This window comes from Manduca sexta, chromosome 24 (assembly GCF_014839805.1).
Source record: "Manduca sexta isolate Smith_Timp_Sample1 chromosome 24, JHU_Msex_v1.0, whole genome shotgun sequence".
In the NCBI taxonomy this organism is placed as follows: domain Eukaryota; kingdom Metazoa; phylum Arthropoda; class Insecta; order Lepidoptera; family Sphingidae; genus Manduca; species Manduca sexta.
In genome coordinates this window covers 13949884-13971152 of record NC_051138.1, presented here as the reverse complement: position 1 = coordinate 13971152, position 21269 = coordinate 13949884, and the positions used below count along the sequence as shown (strand labels likewise).

Sequence of the window (21269 nt, the reverse complement as noted above, 5' to 3'; positions counted from 1 at the left end):
GTATATAATATTCCATAGATTGTTCTATAAAATAAAATAGTCTAACAATTTGTACTTATATAGTAGTACGGATTACCACTAAGGCGCAGGGCACACAAAAGACGTGGGGTGCAGATATGGTACGGACTGTGCACCGTCGTAATTTTTAAAACATATAGAAAAGTCGAGGCACCGACGTGAGACGCTGGGCGCCGCGTGAGGTCACGGTTTTCAGCTGTCCAATTTTGACACGATAACATGTCTTCTTCGAAGATAAAGATGTGCTAGCGCTGGTGAATCTCGTGAATATATAGAGGGTTATTGCAATACTCTGGTCTATTATAATTATAGAGAACTCGATGATTTTACAAGCTTTTATATTGTTTCACCTGTCCCGGTGTTCGTAATCAAATCTTGCAAGCTAAATTTCACCCACATCCCAGGATTCGAGTGAGTGGAAATTTGACATGTATCTTAATTACGCGTGACAATGCAATCATATAAATTTAGTTTTGTTGTTAATCCAATATGGCCGCTGTAACAAAATAGCGGCGTACATATTTCAAAACAACCCACCCAATATGGGCATCAAATGAATGAGCTTAACTTCTATAAGACATTATAAAAAGCACTCATTTCCAAGATGGCCGCACGTACAAAATGGCGGATCAGGTACATATTTTTGTTCAACCAACCCAATATAGGTATCAAATGAAAGAGAGACGGATTTTACTTCAACTAATACTTTGCTGCTAAAAATCAGGGTTTGATGATGCAGCTCGAGGGTGGCCATAGGAACTTGGTAATTAAGTGACTCAACCCCATCAAATTTGAGCTCGTATGATTTGTCTTAACGAGTACTTTGGCTAAATGTTAAGCAGGGTCTGATGATGGAGTTGGAGTTTGTAAATGGCCATAGGCACTCGATAGTTAAGCGATACAACCTCATCGAATTTGGGCTAGTATTATTCGTTTTAATGACTATTAAGGTGCTAGATGATAATCAGCATACATCTTTAAGTGCTCAATACAACGCATTGCGAGCGTAGGTACTACGGGCTACATAATCGAAAAAACACAATACAAAAACATAACACGCTTTTTTTTATAAAAAATGAATCTGATATAAAAACGCAAATATTTAATTTATCGTCTTTAATTTATTTTTAACTTTTTAGTTATTTTTCATTAACTAGTAATAAAAGCTTGTTTATAAAAAGTTTCTTTTTTCTTTTGATTTTTTCAATTAAACTACAAAATTGAACGTTTAATACGCAATCGTTCTCTGCATTACCTAATATACAATTATCTTCTTCTCTAAACACCTCGCAACTATACAAGAACGCAGGAAGTTTTTGTGTGACAGCGACGCACGAGTGCCAGCACTCGTGTTTAGAGAAGGAGATAATCGTATATTATGTGAATATTACGAATTTTGGAGATCTGCGTATCATGACAATAATCCAGTACTTGAAAACTGATAAGTTGTAAATATAAATACTACATCTATCTCAAACCTAACTCAGTGAGAAAAACGACCAAGGAATATGTTATTCTTTAACATTAAATATTTTGTGTAGGTATTATTTTATATTAGGAATTAGCAAACGTATTATAAAAATATTGAAAAAATAATTTATTTTCAATTTCAAAAGTTTTGTCCCCATCATGTTTTTATTTTTCCGGGACATTTTATTTAAAATGTCTCGTGTTGACAATTAATATTTGCAATAACGTTACTTTTGTATTAGATTACAAAAATAATGTTTGCATTTCATTTTTCCGGATAGCTTCAAAATTTTCATTTGTTCTTCAAAATATTGTGGTTATTTAAATGCAAATTGTTTTAGCGTCCTTCTCGCTTGTTATGGCGGGTTGGTAGAGAGTAAAGTTGTTGATGCTCGCCAGTCACCAAGTTATTCGATGGTTCAAGCGTCGCCAACGACTTACAGACGTAGAAATGATAGAGAGAGAGAGAGACTCGATTTCTCGGTTCTCGATCGCATGGACCAGAATATTCCCAACCGCCTACGCTGATAAATCAACGAAGCTGGAGTAGCGTACCTGATCTGATCGATGAATTACTGAAATACAATATCCAACCCATGATAACGATTTACCACTGGGACTTACCCCAGAATATCCAAGATTTGGGTGGATGGACCAACCCAAATATCATTGATTGGTACACGGACTACGCACGAGTATTATTCGAGCTGTTTGGTGATCGAGTTAAATACTGGATTACTGTGAACGAGCCGCGAGAGATTTGTCGTCAAGGCTATGGGAAGGGCAGTTTGGCTCCATTATATACTATGTCCGGTTTTGGAGATTATATATATGTGCAAGAATTTATTATTGGCCCATGCCAAAGCCTACCACATCTACGATAGTACAGGCCCAAACAAAATGGAACAATTTTTATTTCTATCAGCGCTGCAAGATACGAGCCTAATAGTGATAGTGAGGAAGATATAAAAGCAGCTGAAGATGCCAACATGTTTGATGTGAGTTGCATTATATATGAATGTTTACTACTTTTTATATAAAAAAGGCACTAACTTCTGTGGAGTTCCAGTAGTTGGGGGCTACACCAAGAAACCTTAATTAAATTTCTACCAAAATTGTCTTTAGATATGTCACCCCCTTCTAGTATGAAAAAAATCTAATTTACTTATATTTGTGCAAAGTTCTTATCATATATTGATAACTCCAGTTATCAGCTGATGGTTTTAAGAAGTCCTCTCCTCCAGAATTATCATGTTATCCTATTTTATCTGCCTAACTTATCTGTTCGAAAATAGTCGACGTCATCAAAACTATAGTAAAAATGTTATAATATTAGCTCTGTAATATACATACCCATAATAGTGTCATATACATACGCGCCCATACGAAAATTCACCACTCCAGCTATTTGAGTACACTAGAGAACCAGAGATTTATATGTTTTTTTTTTCCAGTGGGGCATGTACGCTCATCCCATTTTCTTTGAGTCCGGTGACTATCCTCAAATTGTGAAAGACAGAATAGCTCAGAAAAGTGCTGAACAAGGATATCCTCGCTCCCGACTCCCAGAGTTCACACCTGAAGAAATTGATTACCTTCGCGGTACCTCTGACTTGTTTGGCCTCAACCACTATTCCACACATTTGACGTACAGAAACGAGTCGGTTATTGGTACTACAAAGTCCCATCATACGATGATGATCTTAGTATCATATCCTACGCCAGTCCTGATTGGTTAACTGGATCCCATCCGCGAATTAAGGTAAATCTAACAAGTACTGAATTGTACTCATATTACATGAAAGACAATGCAAAGCTATAATATCCATTTTAATGCTGGGCACAGTTATACCACCAGTGACAATTGGGATATCTGTAGATAAAATTGAGACATGTGAAGAGGATTTTAAGGGTAATGTGTTATATAATATACAGGGGGGTTTATCTTATCTTGTTGACATTGAAATCTAAAGCACCACTTGACATGTTTGTTATTATTACATAAATATTCTAATAAAATGATACAGAAAATATTGAGAGGAAGAGTAGTGTGGGTGACTTTTATAATTTTATGTTAAACTACCTCTTGCCTGCGGCTCCGCCCGCGTGAATTTTTTTTTTCAAAAGTAGCCTAGAGCATTCCGGAATAATATAGCGAAAAAAATTAAAATCAGATTAGTAGTTCTTGAGATTAGCGCTTTCATATAAACAAAAACTCTTCAGTTTTATACAATAGTAGGTGTACATGGTTTTTGTTACTTTTAAAAATAGGGATTGTTTAAGCTTCTAGAATATGAATCGTTATCTAACAATTGACTTTTAATCTTAAAATAAAACGTCGGAGAGACAGAATCGTACGACATCTTTGTACCACCACTGCTTACATACGAAGACCTTTGGAAACGATGAGAAATCGTCAAATAGTTAACATCACCAATCATGATACAGTAGGTCGGTGTCAGAGTATAGGGATGCATGCTTAAATCTTAAAAAATCAGAAATCTTCTATCAATGTAAATAGATAACTTCTAATTTTAGACAACCCCGTGGGATTCTACAACCTTTGAGGAAAATAAGTGAAAGCTACAACAATGTACCGATTTTTATCACTGAGAACGGTTACGCAACATATGAAGGGTTAGAAGACGATGACCGAGTATATCACTTCAAGGAATATCTAGGTGCTGTTCTGGATGCCATTAATGATGGATCTGATATAAGAGGCTACACCCTTGGAGTCTAATGGATAACTTTGAATGGTTGCAAGGCTATACGTGAGTATATAATAACCTTTTTAAGTAATAAATTCCTTTAGTTGTTGGTCTGGCGAAGACAAGTCCCTCGTGGTTAGGTGAGTAATAGTTTACCCAAAGTTTCTGTGTGCATTCCATGACCGGCAAAACTTTGTGTGGTTTGTATTTAACAATTAGTATTGCTCGCGGCCTCGCCCGCGTGACCAGCCTTTCCTACTATAGGCCCTAAAACACTGAAGCGATTTAAAGCGCAACCAGCAAGACGCCAGCGCCATCTATAAAAAGAAAAATCTATAGTATAAAATCACGGGATAAAAATAGCTATGTGTTAATGCAGTTCATGATATACTCGTGTGCCAAATATCATTTAAATACGTTCAGCCGTTTCTGCGTGTACTTGTCACAAACATCCAAACATTTGTACTAACTTTCGCATTTATAATATTAGTAAGATAAGATTTACTTAGATAGGGACTGGATATCAAAACCTTTCCCCCGCAACAAACACGAAGAGTACCACACCGAACCTAAAGTGGAGCAGGACAAGATAAAGTCAACGTTATTGACAAAGAGTCTAGGTTGGGCCTATATTCCACACAAATTAAGTCCACTCGTCTACTGTTACATCTAGAGTATAAATTATGAAGTCACCTCTATTCTAGCATTTACACTCACAGTATTCTTTCACTATCTCTTTAGCCTCATAAAGTACAGTTCTTTTTTAATACAAATTACAGGCAAAGGTTCGGTCTCTACGAGGTGGACTACAACAGCCCCGAACGCACGCGCACCCCGCGCAAGTCAGCGTTCCTTTACAAAGAGATCCTGCGCACGAAGACCTTGGACAAGGACTATGAACCCAAATTGACAGCTATGACTATCGAAGAAGGACATTAAATATATTTTTATACTTTGACAATGTTTCTTTTATTTTATGTACCAGATTTATACTATATATTGCATCAGTAGTTTCAATACTTTGGAGTGTGATCCCTGGATAATTCGACGGGTGCGAAGTGGATTCTAAAAAAAAAAAAAATTCTTTTAAGTTATTATAATCTACATAGTCTGAGTATAGAGCCATAAGAAAAATCCTCTCATATTTTATATTTAAACCAAACAAACCAAGTATAAATTCAGAAGACTGTTACGTGTACGTAGATTGCTGATAGAAGAATATATTTTATATCTGCCAAGATAACGCCCACCATACACAAGGTGTTAAAACCCGCCATATGTGTGTGTGTGTCGCGTTCCGGCATCAGCCTGTGAATATCCGGTTCCAACAGGCCGGCAATGTTGCGTCGACTGTCGAGGGGTACTCGTCTCTCATCAGTCGACTATTCTCTTGGACTCCACCCACTTACCATCAAGTGCAGTGGGGTCAAAAAAATGAATATATTGAAATTTAACTAATTTTCGGATTCTATCACGGTTTTTTATATTTTAATTTTCTCCCTTCGTTTCGAAGACTGCAGCCTTCATGATCACGGGGGAGGACTGAGGTGTTGTTCAACCGTAAAGTCAAAGTTACAATATCTACCCACATTTCTACAATTATACAACTTTTAAAAATTTTACTCTTGGTGGTCCGATCTACGCAGAATGAGCCGGTCTTTTGGGTTCAGATTTAATTAAATGTAGAACTGGATCCCAGGATTGTGCAAGCTTCCAACCATCTTCCCTATTGAAATTAGGATGTTTTTTAATTTCAATAGCCTCGCGAATCATCCTAGGCAGGAATCGGTGTTCTTTGGCGAGGATTTGTGGCTTGTCTAGTCGCAGATAATGATTGGCGCCTCCTTCAGAGTATTCAGCAACTGCAGACTTCGTCGAGCGTCGGTGTTTCACGTTAGCTATATGTTCTTTTACGCGGGTCCCTATATTTCTTTTGTTTGCCCGATATAAGAGAGGCCACAGTTGCAATCTATTTTGTATACTCCCGGTTCTTGTAGAGGTATATGACACTTGACAGGTGGTAAAAATTGACTAATCTTCTTAGGCGGCTTAAAATAAGTTTTTATTGAAGCACGCTTCAGGATGTATCCAATCTCGTCGGTGACTCCTCTTACATATGGTAATACAAGTATGTATCAGTATGGGTCTGTTTCCGATACACAGTATGACTTAAGGTCTGATTAGGATTACGGATGATTAAAACATCTAAGAAAGCAAGAGATTTATTGTATTCTAACTCCATAGTAAATTGGATTTTATCAATGTCTAACATTCGCGTAAACCTAAGAAATCATTATAAAATTAATAAATATTATTGTTAACGGAATATGGAATGCGCCATATAAGGCTGATTTGTGCATAATAAAATACACATTACCTTGTGAAGTTCAAATTTTACTTGTATTACGCAAGATATCAAATCTCAACGGAGATTAGCCTAATATGCAGGAGACATTACAGTGCACAAGTGTGTGCGCAATACACAGGTGTACTCTGTTCCTTCACTCACACAGTCTGGTGAGACAATCCGACATGACTGGAGAGAGATCAGACGCAGGGCCAACGGCTTTACGTGTTTAAAATAAATAAATTATATTCACAGCGTTTCAATATCTACAAGTTTTAAATGCGCAATGTTTGTAGCGTAAATCATTTTCACCACAATGTAATGAGAGTTCTAATTTGCAGGCGATGTTTAGCTTGCTTTGTTTATCAAAACACTTCTACAAGTTAGATCTAGAATTTGAATGACAATAAGTTGTTTTTTTTATTCAAGCACGGCATAGTGACTCCGCTGCATCTCATGGCACGCAGAGTGAGGACCAGATAAAGTCGACAGGCGAGTAATCGTTGAGTATCCGGCCGATTAGAAACCGGATATACACAGGCCGATCCCGGAACTTACGTGGGCCAATATGACGGGTTTTACACCTTCTGTATGTAGTTCGCTATCCGGACGGATACAAATATCCAGGGCCCTTATTCTCTATGCCACACGTTAGTTTCATAGTGTAACAAGCACGTAACGCAACGCGTCACGTTTAGGACTATAGGATTTGGCATACACAATACCATTGTAAGCACATTTCACGAAGATAACATGACACAGCCGCGTTACGCGTTTACACTGTCATGCAGAATAAGGGCCCTGATACTAGCAATGTAGTTTATAATATCTTCAAGATTGTATTCTAAAAGGGGTTAGGTTGAGAAGTTAGTCACCGCGTACCTAATGGCTTATTTGCTTTAGAAATAGGGCTGTACTATAATAGATGCAATCTAATGTCGCACTATCGATATCAGCTGAGACGCTGTCAAATTAAAGTCAGAATTTTAACGTCATCGCTATTAAATATACTGATATCGAAAACATGTCAAATTATATATTAAGTCATAGCATATGACGGTTTTTGACAACTTAAGCTTTGTTTATTAAAAAATTCAATATTAAATGTCTACTTGAGATTGTAATTAAAGATAAGATTGATTTCTTAATACGATCTTAGGAGATCGTAGTGGCGATTACCAGGTCAGGTACCAATTTTCGTAGGTTCTATTTCAATTGTCCAGGTTTGAATCGCTCAAAAGGAACTGATTTTAGGTAGGCGGCCGTTTAATAACTATGCCGAAAAATGTTCACAATAAATATTATGTAAAAGTATGTTCAAGCGGTGATAGCCTAGTTGGGTGTAGAACGCACTGCCAAGACGAATGTCCGCAGGTTCAAATCCCAAGGGCACACACCTCTGACTTTTCTAAAATCATGTTTGTATTCTTTGTGAATTTATCGTTCGCTTTAACGGTGAAGGAAAACATCGTGAGGAAACCTGCACATCTGAGAAGTTCTCTATAGGAATTTCAAAGGTGTGTGAAGTCTACCAATCCGCACAAGGCCAGCGTGGTGGACTAAGGCCCAATCCCTCTCAGTAGTAGAGGAGGCCCGTGCTCAGCAGTGGGCAAGTATATAATACAGGGCTGATATTATTATTATGTTGTATCTTTCCTACGGAAATCACGGCATAATATTATCAATTAGTCGCCTGGATGCTCATCATCCCCCCATAGAAATTACACTCACTGATGAAACTCCCCTTTTAAAAACTTGTTCTTCGCTTGAAATACTCAACTTTCGCAAGACTAATTATATTGAGTGCGCTAAAGATCTCCTTAATGAGGATTGGGCTCAGTCAGTCAAAGATCTTAATTGTGATGATTTCGTTCAAAATTTTTACAATATACTGACCGCTACGCTTAATAAAAATACCCCTAAGATAATACAAAGATCACATAGGTATCCTACTTGGTTTTCCAGTGCTCTCAAAAAGATTCTCAGAAACAAGGCTAAGTACCATGCTCGCTACAAACGATTTCAAAATCCTCGTGATTATGACACATTCTCTATGCTTAGATCAAGAGCGAAACATGCTATGACTGAATGTTTTAAAAGTTACATCTCTAGTATCGAGGAAGACATTAAAATTAATATTAAAGCCTTTTGGAGACATACGAAGAATAAGCGCATTACTAACAGAATTCCCAACTCCATGTTTTACATGAATAGAATCGCTAATACTGGATCTGACATAGTCAATCTGTTTGCAGATTATTTTTGTTCCACTTATAAGGATAACAATAACTTATCTTATACACCCGATTTTCCTCCATCGTCATTTACCGTCACTAAGTTAAAAATCCGCGAAGAAGATGTTCTTCGTCTTTTGAATAGCATCGATATTCGTAAAAGCGCAGGTCCTGACGGTGTACCGCCGGTATTCATTCGTTTTTGTGCTTCCGCTTTGGCCGGGCCGCTGTCTCTAATTTTCAGCAAATCCTTAAGTGAAGGAGTATTTCCTTCTTTATGGAAAATAGCAAATATTACCCCAATCTATAAGGCAGGCGACCCTCATGACGTCACCAACTGTCGTCCTATTTCCATACTAAGCTGCTTTGCTAAAGTGTTTGAAAGTCTGATCTATCGTCACTTTTTCAATCATGTCAAATGTCTTCTGAGCAGTAAACAACATGGATTTGTATCTGGGAGATCTACGTGTATGAACCTCCTTCTCTACACCAACTTTTTATGCAAAGCTTTTAATAAAAAAAACAGATAGATTATTTTTATAGCGACTTCTCTAAAGCGTTCGACCGAGTGAATCAAAAGATATTGCTGCTCAAGACAGATCACTTAGGTATTCACGGTGATCTACAACGTTGGCTTAGATCCTATCCTATGAATAGAACTCAACTTGTAGCGCTGTATGGTTACGATTCGGTGCCCTTCTTGGCTACCTCAGGTGTGCCTCAAGGCTTTGACTTGGATCCTTCGCTATTTTTAATGTTTATCAATGATTTGTTGAACATTATCGACAGTGAATGTCTGGCGTATGCGGATGACATAAAGATCTTTAGAGTTATTGACAGTTATGATCAGTGTGTGGCCCTGCAGCGCGATATCAATGTTATTTTTGAATGGTGTAAGGTTAAGGATACGAAGTTAAATATAAACAAATGCAAAATAATCACGTTTTCAAAAAATAATAATATTTATCTTAATAATTATGATGTAAATGGAGTAATTTTAAAGCGAGTCAACACTATATGAGATCTTGGAGTGCTATTTGACTCGAAGCTATCTTTCAGGGATCATTATGACAGGATATGTAGCAAAGCCAATAATATGTTATCATTTATTCTCCGCGTCGGTAAACCATTCAAGAACATCTCGTCACTTTTAACCCTATACTGCTGTTTAGTGAGGTTGCACTTTAGAATATTGTTCGCCCATTTGGTCCCCGATATACTGCACACATAAAGATAAAATTGAATCTATTCAACGCCGATTTGTTCGATCATTGTGCACAAAATGTGGTCTTCGGACGCAAAAATACCCGAACACACCGACAGGCTACAGAAATTTCATATGGTTTCCTTTGGGAGGGAGGTAATTGATCTCTGTACTCTTCACAAAATTGTTAATGGAACGCTTGACTGTAATATGGTTGAGCCATTGTACTTCAAGTTGCCGACTCGGTCAGTGCGTGTTCAACAAATGTTCAGTGTACCACCACCCAACAACAATGTATCACAAAATAATCCCTTTACCAGAATGAGCACGTTATATAATAACGTTTGTACAAAACTTGACATTTTTAACATTAGTTTTGTGCTTTCCTTTAAAAGAATCCCTATTTAAAACCTGTAACTAAGTAACTAGACTAATCATTCCGAATTTTGCGTGATGCTACCAATTAACTTAATTGTTGGGTATAGTTGTAATAGGGCTTCAAACTCATTTTGCTTTTAATGTAATATTGATATATCATTTGTTTAGTTTGTAGTCCGTAACTGTACCTAATAATAAAAAATAAAATAAAGGGCCGGTCCTTTTGGAAGGCTTGCGTGGGGACATAGATCCAACACGTAGAGGCCCCCCTTTAAGATACAGAGTACGATTCCAGTGAGTACTCTCTCTGTCTGTACTTATGGAGGAAATACAGCCAAAGACAGCGCTTTGCAAGGTGCAGGGACTATTGCAGAAAATATGGGGATTATACTGGGTCTATGGATGGGATCTAGCTGGACTGGTTGCTGGGCTATTGATTGAGACAACGGGACGCTTGTCAAGTAAAATGTCTCTATCTTATGTATTCAAGGCAGACGGTGACTTGCCCCCCACTAGATGGGCATCCCATAAGTGGCGTAAGGTAAGGACGCAACACCGGTGTGGGTGGCTTAAGGGTGTCGAGAGGTGTGCACCGATTTCACCATCGCGGGTCGCTGTCGCGTCCCGGAGCGGCTTTCCTCGCTATTACGCAGATTGAGCACTTCCACCCTAGAGCTGAGGTTCTTAGCTCTTGCGACTTCCACCCCTAGCCGGCCAGTTAAGGCAAGCCAAGGGTCAGGGTCTCATTTAGCCCCCATGGAATCAGGGGGAAACGCCGTGTCGCCACTCACCGTCGGCTCGCCACAAAGCCGCCCCTGCGGGCTTATTATTATTATGTTCATTGATCCCATATTAGGATGGATAGAAGCTAATGGTGGAGGTCTGTGTTCCCGCTAAATAAGTTATTTATATTTTACATTACAACATACTGACTACATTTTAACTATGTCCAAACGACACTCATATCTTACCCGTTCAACTAATAAAATAATATTCTATAAACAATAAAACTAGATGTAAGAAAGTTTTAATACTGCAAGATTTAAGACATGACTGGACTAAATACATCCGTGACGGATACACTGACTTAAAATTCTCGAATGTTGCTCGTTATGAAGGGTATTTTAGTTTTATCCGCTCAATACCAATAACTAATTTGTATGTACTTAAATACCAGAGAAGTCTTGTAATGGTTATGTTTATGCTATTATACTTGTATCCGAGCGGGCAGTGAGCACCGTAAACAAGTGTAAAACAGGCCATAGTGGCCTATGTTTGTTGTGTTAGGGGATCAGCCTGTATATATCCGGTTTCAAATAGGCCGGCATAATTGTGTCGATTGACGGAGGATAAACAGGAGTGTTTTTTGTGTCGTCGGTCAACACGGTGTGGACAGCATTCAACTTACCATTTGGGATGGATAAATTTGTTGTTTAAACTAAGCGTGAAGAAGTAGTTCATAAGCATAATACTGGCGACAGTTAGAAATTAGTTTACAACGCTGTCAGTGATAATGTTATCGCATTTCCGATAAAAATATTATGCCAATAAGTAGAAGAAACACAAATAACTGCACTATTTAGCTGACAATAAATCTATGCGTTTAATTTGAATGCGAGTGACCAGATTGACCAGTTTTAATTGTATATGAATTGGTAACATTTTTTCTTTATTAAAACAATATCAGCAGCGGCTATAGCCTAGTTAGGAGTGGAACGGACTTTCGAGGCGAATGTCCGCAGGTTCAAAAATCCAAAAGGCACGCACCTCTGATTTCCTAAAATTATGCGTGTATACTTGTGAATTATTTCTTGCTTTAACGGCGAACGAAAACATCGCGAGAGAACTTGCATACTTACTCCTCAGTACCAGTGCGAAGTCAAATTGCGTCTGATAGACTCTCCCCATCACAGGACTGTTTGCACCTCTGCCTTCCTCTTCAGGGATAAAGGCGTGTTGGTGTTTATTCGTGCTTTGTAATATTAAATCAAAAGCGATATCTTGTCTCAGAATACTATTTCTCCACTTTGTGACGGATGTTTTGATTTATTAATGCGATGAACATTGAGATGAAAACACTGTTAGACTGACTTCCTTCTGTTCTTAATCTATATCATTATATAAAGGTGAAGAGTTTGTTTGTTTGAACGCGCTAATCTCAGGAACTATCGGTTCGAATTAAAAAATTCTTTTAGTGTTAGATAGCCCATTTATCGAGAATGGCTATAGGCTATAATATCATCACGCTATAACTAATGGGAGCAGAGCAGTAATGAAAAATGTTGCAAAGACAGGGAAAATGTATTAGTTTTGAGAGCTAAACGGTTAAAGTTATACAACAATTATGTATGACTTGTTGAATTTGTTCCTCTCAAAAAATATATATATTATTAAACAAAGTGCCCCGAACCTCTTTGTCAGTCTGTCTGAACGCGGTAAAATCAAAAAGTACCGAACGGATTTAGATGAAATTTGGTATGGAGATAGTTTGACACTTTGGAAAGGACATAGGCTCCCGAGAAAAACATAGCGTGGCTTTATAACGGAAAACTTTAGCCCGAAAAACTTCATCACGTGGGCGGAGCTGCGGGCAAAAGCTAGTTATATATATACGGCCGACGACGACGCGATATATATTACATAAATGTTTTAGAATCAATTAGCTTAGTTTTAAGACCTGTCCTTCCTCGTTGTGATCCAATTGCGGTCAAAACGAATCATAAATGTGGGAATTATATGTGCAACTTCATAATTAAGAGTCCGTATACGCTATTACTTGAACTAAAGTGAACCTAAACAAAAACATTGATAATATTAGGAAATTTGGTCATCTGTGTCATCATGACAATATTCCAGTACTTGAAAACTGATAAGCTATAAATATAAATACTACATCTATCTCAAACCTAACTGAGTGAGAAAAAAACGACCAAGGAATATGTTACTCTTTAACATTAAATATTTCGTGTTGGTATTATTTTATATTAAGTTTTACCAAATGTGTTATGAAAATTTAATAAAAACATCACTTTATATTTAAATTTAAATAAAATGTCTGCATTGTATTTTTTTTAATTTCCGGGATGTTTTATTTGCACTTTTATAAATATTAAATATATCGTGTTAATCATTATTATTTGCAATAATGTTACTTTTGTATTTTATTACAATAATAATCTTTGCATTTCGTTTTTCTGGATAGCTTGAAAATTCTCATTTTGTTCTTCATACTGTGGTTATTTAAATACAAATTGTTTTAGCGTTCTTCTCGCTTGTTATGGCGGGTTGGTAGAGAGTAAAGTTGTTGATGCTCGCCAGTCACCAAGGAAATTTCCAGATGGATTTCTGTTTGGTGCAGCCACTGCCGCTTATCAAATAGAAGGCGCTTGGAATAAAGATGGTGAGTTGATTCTATATTCAGTCTAAACCTTCAAAGTTTCTATAAAAAAGTGAATTAATTTCCTTAAGCCCAATAAATAAACGTATTGAAAAGTTATAAAGTTTACTATTAGGTCTCTCCTATAAAGATGAAGAAGATCCTCCTCCTCCTAAGAAGGTCATAGTGGTACGTAAAACCGCATTGTCTATTACCTACCGTTATCAAGCACTAATTGTAGGTATCACCACATAGTTCGTTCTTGTAGGTAGTTGTAATGCGCAAGCACAGTTTTGTGTCCATTTTTCTTCATAATATCCATTGTAAATAATTCCCTTTCAGGAAAATCTGAGAGTATTTGGGACAAAACATGTCACATGGTACCAAGTCCCATCGCCGATGGTTCAAGCGGCGACATCGCTAACGACTCCTACCACCTTTACAAACGAGACGTAGAAATGATGAGAGAGCTAGGACTCGATTTCTATCGGTTCTCGATCGCATGGACCAGAATATTCCCAACCGCCTACGCTAATAAAATCAACGAAGCTGGTGTTGCGTACTACAACAATCTGATCGATGAATTACTGAAATACAACATACAACCCATGATCACGATCTACCATTGGGACTTACCCCAGAATCTCCAAGAGTTGGGTGGATGGACCAACCCGAATATCATTGATTGGTATACGGACTACGCACGAGTATTATTCGAACTGTTTGGTGATCGAGTTAAATACTGGATTACTATGAATGAGCCGCGAGAGGTTTGTCGTCAAGGATATGGATGGGGAACTTTGGCTCCATTGTATAATATGTCTGGTTTGGGAGATTATATATGTGGCAAGAACTTGCTTTTGGCCCATGCTAAAGCCTACCACATCTACGATGAAGAGTATAGGCCGAAACAAAATGGAACTATTTTTATAACCATCAGCGCTGAAAGATACGAACCTAATAGTCATAGTGAGGAAGATATAAAAGCTGCTGAAGAAGCCAACATGTTTGATGTGAGTTGCATTATGTATAAATGTTTACAGCCATTTAAAGAAAAAAGTTACTCACTTCTGTCGAGTTCCAGAAGTTGGATTTAAACCAGGAAACCTTAATTAAAATTCTATCAATAACTTCTTCAGAAATCTCATTCTTAGATTATCCATCTATTATTTCTAAATACTTCATCTATCATCATCATCATATCATTCTTCTATCATTCACCTATAATACACAGCCAAAATTTTTATATTTTTTACATATGTGCAAAGTTCTTATTAGATCTTGATTACTTCAGTTATCAGCTGATGGTTTCAAGAAATACTCTAGTCAAGAATTATCGTAATTTATTGCTTATTTCCTAGTTACATAACCATGTGAAAATAGAAAAAAAAAACAGAAATTCACAATACGTTGTTACGTTGTAGTAGAATATAAGTTCGAAAATAGTCCGTGTCTTCAAAACTATAATAATAATTTAATAGTATATAATAGTATCAGCTTTATAATTTATGATATACATACTTCCCTATATGAACATCCACAGCGCAAGCTATTTTGAGTACGACACTAGTAAATCAGCCATTTACACGGTTTTATTTATTCCAGAGATTTATATGCTTTTTTTCCAGTGGGGCATGTACGCTCATCCCATTTTCTTTGGAGTCCGGTGACTATCCTCAAATTGTTAAAGACAGGATAGCTCGAGAAAAGTGCTGAACAAGGGTACCCTCGCTCCCGGCTCCCAGAATTCACTCCTGAAGAAATTGCCTATCTTCGCGGTACATCTGACTTGTTCGGCCTCAACCACTATTCCACCCATTTGACGTACAGAAACGAGTCAGTTATTGGTCAATACGCAATCCCATCGTTTAATGATGATCTTAGTGTTATGACCTACGCCAGTTCTGATTGGGTGACCGGATCGCATCCACGAATTAAGGTAAGTCTAGCAAGTATATATTGTATAGCCTTTAACTAATGTATCGATGAGATATTTTAGAGATAGTTTAAGAGCGATAAAGTGATAGATGCTAGTATAGTGTTGTGTTAAATCGAAATTATCGTTCGCGATATTTGCTATTAGGAACCTAAATAAAGGTAATCCATGCTAAAAATCATAAAATCATCACAGATGGTTAAGGATAATTAGGACTTTTTATTGATAGTGAACTCACACCACGTATGCTGCACTCTAGACGACAGATACTGTATTGTACTCATATTGTATGAACGGCAATGCAAAGCTATAATATTTATTTGAATGCTGAAGACAGTTATACCACCAGAAACGATTGGGATATCTGTAGATAAAGTTAAGACATATGAAGAGGACTTAAAGGATGATATTTTATACAATGTACGGGGGGGTTTATCTTATCTTGTAGGTATTGAAATTTTAAGTACCACTTGATATTACGTGTTTGTTATTATGACATAAATATTATAATAACAATGATACAGAAAATATTGAGTGGAAGTGTAGTGTGGGCGACTGTAATAATTTTATGTTAAGCTATCCCTTACCCGCAGCTCCGCCCGCGTATTTTTTTTTTGAAAAGTAGCCTATATCACCCAGGGGTAATGTAGCTTCTTATTAGTGAAAAAAATCGAAATCGGTTCTGTAGTTCCTGAGATTAACATGTTCAAACAGACAAACTCTTTGCTTTTGTATATTTAATAGTAGGTATAGATATAGATTATTTAAAAATAATATAATCCAGACAAATACCATTTTTGGTACTTTTCCATTTTTATCGATCTAGCAACAGGGGATTGTTTTTGGCTTCTAGAACACGAATCGTTATCTAACAATTGACTTTTAATCTTAAATTAGAACTTCGGAGACGCACCATAGAACGACAGCAAAGTTTCCTTTGTACCACTACTCCTTAAATACGAAGATCCTCGAAAACGATGATAAATCATCAAATAGTTACCATCACAAATTTTAAGGCAATAGGTCGACGTCAGCGTATAGGAGGATTCATGCTTAATCCTAGAAAAAAAAATGATTAGAAATCTTAATTGTAAACAGATAACTTCTAATTTTAGACAACACCATGGGGATTCTACAACCTTTTGAGGGATATAAGTGAATACTACAATAATGTACCGATTTTTATTACTGAGAACGGCTATGCAACAATCGAAGGTTTAGAAGATGATGACCGAGTATATCACTTCAAGGAATATTTGGGTGCTGTTCTGGATGCCATCAATGATGGATCTGATATAAGAGGTTATACTCCTTGGAGTTTAATGGATAACTTTGAATGGTTGAATGGTTACACGTGAGTATATAAATACCTATTATCAAGTAACAAATTAATTATATTAAAAGATAAATGCCTTTCGTGGTTCCTTGTCAGCATATATTATATGTAATTTACCCTAAACTTCTGGGTTCGCTTTTAATGATCAACGAAACTCTATATGGCTTTTTAAACAAGTCTGTGTTGCTCGCGATCCCACTCTGGTGATCTCATAGTACATAAATTCTACATAAAAGGAAGCCGGCACGAATCGGATTATATGGCCCTTCACCATTGACTCTCAGTATTCTTTCCTCGGCGGCAGCGGCGATAGCCTAGTCAGTTGTGGAAGAGACTGCCGAGACGAATGTCCGCAGGTTCAAAACCCAAGGGCACAAACCTCTGACTTTCTAAATATTATGTGGGTATTCTTTGCGAATTATCGCTTGCTTTAACGGTGAATGAAAAACATCGTGAGGAAACCTGCCTACCTTAGAAGTTCTCTATAGGAATTTCGAGGGTATGTGAAGTCTACCAATCCGCACTAAGCCAGCGTGGTGGACTAAGGCTTAATCCCTCTCAGTAGTAGGGGAGGCCCGTGCCCAACAGTGGGATAGTATATAATACAGGGCTAATATTATATTATATTATTCTTTCCTCATCTCTTTAGTCATAAAGTGCAGTTTTTTGTTAAATACAATTACAGGCAAAGGTTCGGTTTCTACGAGGTGGACTACAGCAGCCCTGAACGCACGCGCACCCCGCGCAAGTCAGCGTTCCTTTACAAAGAGATCCTGCGCACGAAGAGCTTGGACAAGGACTATGAACCAAAATTGACCTCTATGACTATCGACGAAGGACATTAAATACACTTTAATACGATGGCAATGTTGTCTTTTATTTTATAAACAAAATATATAATATAATATCAGCCCTGTATTATATACTGTGCCACTGTTGGGCACGAGACTCCTTTACTACTGAGAGGGATTAGGCCTTAGTACATCACGCTGGTCTAGTGCGGATTGGTAGACCACACACCCTCGAAAATTGTTATAGACAATTTCTCAGGTATGCAGGTTTCCCCACGATGTTTTTCTTCACCGTTAAAGCAAGCGACAATTCACAAAGAATACACACATATTTTTTTAGAAAAGTCAGAGGTGTGTGCTCTTGGGATTTGAACCTGCGGACATTCGTCTCGGCAGGCCGTTCCAGAACCAACTAGGCTATCGTCGCTTTTTATAATAATATACTAAGTAATATACCACGGAATATACCAAGTATAAATTCAGATTACTGTTACGTGTACGTATTTTGCTGATGCTAGGGTATATTTTATATCCGCTTGTATACCAACCACTGTACCCAAGGTGTTAAAACCCGCCATAGTGGCCCACGTAATGACGCGTTCTGGGATCATCCTGTGTATATCCGATTCCAATAGGCTGGCATAATTGTTTCGACTGCCGAAGGGTAATCATATCTCGTCGGTCAACACTCTATATAGACGCCATTCCAATTACGATCAGGTACAACTTATCAGCAATGGGCTCATGTTGCTATGCTCGAATATACAAAAACATCTCAACAAGGGCGTTTTGAGCTTGATTATAATCAAAGTCACTCATATTGAGAGTCATTTTTAAAAATTAGACTATAAGGAAAAAGCAATGTTTGCAGAGATGACAAGTATGATTTATAACACACCAAACACAAAAAAGGATCTTATTTACACTCACCTAGTCGTAGATTGTAAAGAATAAGTTGAGAAACACCCGAACCAAAAAATTCTTTGACTAGTAGAAAACTGAACAATCCCTCAATAACAAAGTAATAATATCTTGATTTCATTAATTCTATTTTAAAAGATTTAAAGCCAGTTTGAGTCTTGAACAAACGCAAATAGTAAAGAGGTTTGCGAACAATCTGTAAGACAATCAAAACTTATTTTATACCACCTGGATAAAAATAGCAAGAAACCATTGGAAGTAGACGTGTCAAGAAATGGGTGTGGAAATTTAGTCATATAAATTTTATAGTAATGCTATGTTTAATAACTTCTTAGTCGGGCATTCTTGAGTGGTTATGGTTGTCGCGATGTTGATACACGGAAAGTTCTTGGCGTTGTCAGTCTTCTCCGCGATATTTGCACGTTTTTTATGGCATAATTAGATAATAAGGCGAAAACGGGCACACATCTCTGACTTTTATAAAATTATGTGCGTATTCTTTGTGAATTATCGCTTGCTTTAACAGTGAAGGAAAACATCGTAAGGAAAACTGCATACCTTAGTAAGAGTCTATAGGAATTTTGAGAACATGTAAAGTCTGCCAATTCGTACCAGGACAGCGTGGTGGACTAAGTCCGAATCCCTCTCAGTAGTAGAGAAGGCCCGGGCCCACCAGTGGGATAGTGTAGAATACAGGGCTGATATTATTTTTATTATTAGGAGAGGCTTATGTTCGACAACGATGACTCTGTGTCATCATCATCATTAGTGATGCAATATTGTAACAAGTTTAACAGCCGATAAAATTTATTAAGGTCATAATGAAATGGTCCTTCCAAATTTCAATATATCATTCCTATACTCAAGCGAATTGATCCACGCTACATCAATAATGTAAATAAACATTACCCGCTTATCAATTATGTCTATCGTCTTTGGCGTAATCCCAAAGTCCGTATAATTCAGTGACAATTGCAACCATATAAAGCATAGAACATTGAACAGGGATGGCGAACCTTTAATTGTTAATGTGCCATTAATTAAAAAAAGATAAGGCGTATAACGTGTCATCCAGCAATCAACAGCAATTTAAGTCATATATTTTCAAATTAGCAACTACTACTACTCGCCAGGGAATCAAAACCTAAAGGATACTTTCAGACGGCTTAGAATTTTAAATTTTGGCATGAAGCAAGGTTTTATAGCACGTATAAATGAAAAATTCCGAAAACCTTAAATTTTGAGTTAATTTATGCTTCTCCAGCTTTCCATATTGTAATGTTATGGATTTCATTTTGCAATAAAAATACCATAACTATGACTCGATTGTCGTGATGGGCGAACTTTTACTTATATACTTACATGTTTGTACGGAACCCACAGTGCGCGAGTCCGACTCGCATTTGGCCGGTTGTTTTTTTATTGAGGATCGACAAAAAGGCTTCACTGCACCATATGTTAAGCGAAGAGAAGCCCCTGGCAAATGGTTCGCCTTCCCTGGCATAGAATATAATTACGTTCGTACTTCGTTGTAACACGGATGGCGGATCCAAAAAAGAAATGTTTGTTGATGGACACATTTTCATTAGAAGAGGAAGTACGCTGTTAGGTCTGTGTTCTTATTAATAGACCATAGGAGAATATTTTTTGTACAATAGGCTGACAAGCGGACTATTCAGTTACATAGAACTGCATAAACGCAAACCGCCCCTAAACACCGACAGCGGTGGAATCATTGATGCGTTGCAAGCTGAATATGGATTAGTGTGCGAGTCAGAAATCACACTCACCATACGAAACAACGAGCTATCACTCCACGTTGATTTCTGTGACAGTGAAATTAGGACTTCTTTGTCGAGTAACGTCATACTTGAGGTTAAAATGCCTTCTCATTTCATTATTTCGTCTCCCACTTTGCTATGGAGAGAATTAGACAATTCATATTTCCCACTCTTCCTTTTCTTTTTATTTGTTTTCGCGGGATATAGACAGATTAGTGTTTCCTAAGACTCGTCGAGCTTCATTTGGAGTCATAAAATGCTTGCCACTGGTGATCTTGGCTTACTGGAGTTGCAGGGTGTAAGGAAAAAATAGTCTACCAGGTCAAATCCGCTCATTAATGCAATCGATTCAAACTGAATTCAGAACAGTATCATTTTAAGATTATCTATTACTTGTGTAGTCTGGCTAGTTAGCGGCCCGCATAATAATAAGTGGTTTTTGCTGCTCATAGACTTTGGTCAGGGGCACTGCCAAGGTGACGCCGACCCTGAAAATAATATACTATTTGCTATTATTTTCTTCCTCGGTGGCGTAATTGTATTGCATGTGCGGTACGGAGGTCCTGGGTTCAAATTCCGCTTCGGGCAAAGTGATATTTGAGTTGTTCTTCTCAGTATCGGTCCGAGGTCTGGAATTTGTGCCCGATATGGCGATAGGCTCGCCCGCTATCACGTCATGGAACGAAACACACTTAACGGCAAGTGGGTGTCCTGGTTGTGCCTCTGCATACCCCTTCGGAGATAAATGAGTGATAATATGTGTGTG

The 21269-nt window shown here is 37.5% G+C and overlaps 1 pseudogene; it reads left to right on the top strand.

The window, feature by feature from the left end:
- Positions 1-1939: 1939 nt before the first annotated feature.
- Positions 1940-17877, top strand: LOC119190453 (annotated as a pseudogene).
- The last annotated feature ends 3392 nt before the right edge of the window (positions 17878-21269 follow it).